General features: G+C 46.6%; 1 long non-coding RNA gene across 1 annotated transcript; it reads left to right on the top strand.

Annotated features, from left to right (window-relative positions):
- Positions 1-21: 21 nt before the first annotated feature.
- Positions 22-364, top strand: LOC106726787. Its single transcript, XR_001362889.1, has 2 exons — positions 22-89; positions 238-364. It is a non-coding gene; the product is annotated as an uncharacterized LOC106726787 (long non-coding RNA).
- Positions 365-3473: the final 3109 nt, after the last annotated feature.

The raw sequence follows: 3473 nt of genomic DNA, 5'->3' as shown, positions 1-3473 counted from the left end.
TTCTGACTGCAGAAAGAGGAGGAACCTGCATATTCCTTCAGGAGGAATGCTGTTACTACATCAACGAGTCCGGAGTAGTGGAGCAAAACGTACAGACCCTGACTAAGCTGAGTGAAGAACTACATGCAGGACACTTCCAGGACAACTCTCCTTTCAGCTGGTTCCAAAGCCCCTTAGCTACCTGGGTCCTACCCATGGTAGGGCCCCTGATTCTCATCTGTGTCTTTTTTCTCCTAGCCCCCTGCCTCCTCAAGTTCATCTGCTCCCGGATTGCGGAGATGTCATGGGCGACTGTGAATCAGCTCCTGCTGCATCCCTACACTCGGCTCCCCTCCGACCTGCCTCTGCCTAACCCTGGCCTTTACCGCCCCCCCCCCCATCGCCCGTGGTCAGCTGGAAGTAGCTAGAAAGAGTCACCGCCCCCTATCACCAAAAGGCCGGGATGTTAGGTCGGAGAGAGCCCAGGATCGGATACATGCAGACTTGTGATGAGACAATGGACTTCCCCTGGAATTTCTCACAGATCAATGTGCCAGACACAGATACCAGCTTCTTCTCCCTGAATCCACAACGACCCCCACACAGATACTGACTCATTCCTGAATCTCTCACCCACCCCCTGCAGCTGAGACTTCCTCAGTTGAATGTGTGATGATCCCTGCTTCGGAGACTTCCTCAGTTCAGGCCCCCGCCCTCACCAAACACCTGAATAAAGAGATGCCCCTCCCTCCCTGGAAGCGCGAAATTCACTGGCCCCACCTTTTGGGCCAGTGGGTCTCGCCCGAGAACGCAAATAAACTTCTCCTTTTTCTTTCTGATTCATTCGGTTCTCTTTGTTCTCTTCGCCGCTTTTCTGGGCCACCTCACAGACACAAACCCTTGAAATTAATGCTAAGGAAAAAGTAGACTCTCTATTTGCTTTAGGGATCTGGCAAATTGCAGGGACATACAATGTGGGCTGGGGAAATGTATACAATCTGGACTATGCTTACCCAGTTACGCTATTGATTATAGATAACTTGAATGACTTGAATACTTCAGACTTTAGGCCAAAAGATTGGCTAGGACTAGATTTAGGAATAGATATTTCAGGACAAGATACCCTAGACCACTGCCACCACCATGCAAATAGAAGTAGGATATAAGGGAACGAATGCCTGGGTGGAATGGACTAAATATTCTGTATGCAGCCTAAATAAAAGCAGCTGTTATGCTTGTGCAGCAGGAAGGCTAGACGCCCAAATGGTCCCATTCCCACTCGGATGGACCTCAAAAAGTAATGGGATGGAATGTGTGCTTGCCTTGTACCAGGAGGAAACCGCCTGGGGAATCACTTCCTGTAAGACTCTTGCCCTGTTGTTCCCATCCAACAGAGGTAAAGAGCTAGGACTCCCTAAAACGATCCAGCCCCCATCTTCTGATGTGAACTATACCTCCTGCCTCTCAAGGTGGGGGAATAGTACTCAGAGTTTATGAGTACTATTTACCCAAAATGGCCAAGTATCCTCAGAAGTCAATCATTCTGCCCTGTCAATACCCCGTGCTGATGTCTGGTGGTGTTGTGGGGGATCATTACTTGTGGCCTTGCCCAGTAAATGGAGAAGAACTTGTGCTGTCATAAAATTGACTATCCCTTTCACTTTGGCATATCGTAAACCTTTTTCAAGGGACAAACAGACTAGGAAGAGGAGAGAGTCCAGGGGGCTCCTTTGACACCCATATTTACATAGATTCCATTGGGGTTCCAGGAGAAGTGACAAATGAGTTTAAGGCTAGAAATCAGATTTCTGCAGGATTTGAATCTGTCCTGTTCTAGTGGTCTACTGTAAACAAGAATGTGGGTTGGATTAATTATCTATATACTAGAGGCTCGGTGCAGGAATTCGTACACCAGTGGGGTCTCTTGGCCTGGCCTGCGGGATCAGGCTGAAACTGGCTCTCCGACATTCCCTGAGGGGTCCTGGATTGCGAGAGGGTGCAGGCCAGGCTGAGGGAACCCACCAGTGCACGATCGGGGTTGGGGAGAGACACAGAGGTTGGCCAGCCAGGGAGGGACCGTGGGAGGGCTCCAGGGCATGTCTGGCCCATCTTGCTCAGTACTGATCAGCCAGACCCCAGCAGCAAACTAACCTACAGGTTGGAGCATCTGCCCCCTGGTGGTCAGTGCACATCATTGCAAGCAGTTGAGCAGCCTTAGCATATCATTAGTGTATTATGCTTTGATTGGTTGAATAGATGACCAGATGACCGGACACTTAGCATATTAGGCTTTTATTATATAGGATATAAAAGCCTAAGTGACCGGCCAGCCATTCAACCATTTGATCGGGAGCTATGAGGTTCACTGACCACCAGGGGGCAGATGCTCAATGCACAGGCATGGAAACATGAAATAGACTGATGAATCTCAGAGGAAACGGGGGAGGGGGGATGGCAGGAAGAGATTAACCAAAGATCTTACATGCATACTAGAGGCCCGGTGCACATGGGGCCCCTCAGCCTGGCCTGCGGGGATTGGGCTGAAACCGGCAGTCTGACATCCCCTGAGGGGTCCCAGATTGTGAGAGGGCACAGGCCAGGTTGAGGGACCCCATCAGTGCATGAATCTGTGCATGGAGCCTCTAATATTTACTATAATCAACAAAGGTTTGTTAACTATACCCAATATGAACAGGTATAAGTATAGCTGAACAACTAGATGCTACCAGCAGGATAACATGGGAGAATACTAGTAGATTGGCCTTGGATATGATTCTGGCAGAAAAAGGAGGAATATGTGTAATGTTGGGAGGCCAGTGTTGTACATTCATCCCTGACAACACAGCTCCAGACAGAACCATTACTAAGGCTCTGCAGGGATTAACAACTTTAGGCAATGAGTTAGCTGAGAATCCTGGAATTGAGGATCCTTTCTCCAATCTACTAGAGCAGTGATGGCGAACCTTTTGAGCTCGGCGTGTCAGCAGTTTGAAAAACCCTAACTTAACTCTGGTGCCGTGTCACATATAGAAATTTTTTGATATTTGCAACCATAGTAAAACAAAGATTTATATTTTTGATATTTATTTTATATATTTAAATGCCATTTAACAAAGAAAAATCAACCAAAAAAATGAGTTCGCGTGTCACCTCTGACATGCGTGTTATAGGTTTGCCATCACTGTACTAGAGCAATGGTTCAGAAAATGGAAGGGGATGATGGTATCCATATTCACCTCTTTGTTAATCGTGTTAGGAGTTACAGAGATGGGATGTTGTATCATCCCATGTATGAGAAGCCTTATCCAAAGGTTAATTGAAACCACTGAGCCAAACCAGTTAGGGCTAAATTAATTTTGGTCATAGCAGTCCATTTAGTTAAAATTTTCATTAAAGATCCTGGTTTTCAAAATATTTAAAAATATTTTTTATTGATTTTTATTTTATTTTTTTAAAATATATTTTTTATTGATTTCAAAGAGGAAGGGAGAGGC

The sequence above is a fragment of the Myotis brandtii genome, unplaced genomic scaffold, assembly GCF_000412655.1.
Source record: "Myotis brandtii unplaced genomic scaffold, ASM41265v1 scaffold317, whole genome shotgun sequence".
Taxonomy (NCBI): Eukaryota; Metazoa; Chordata; class Mammalia; order Chiroptera; family Vespertilionidae; genus Myotis; species Myotis brandtii.
This window is presented reverse-complemented; position numbering and strand designations above follow the sequence as displayed.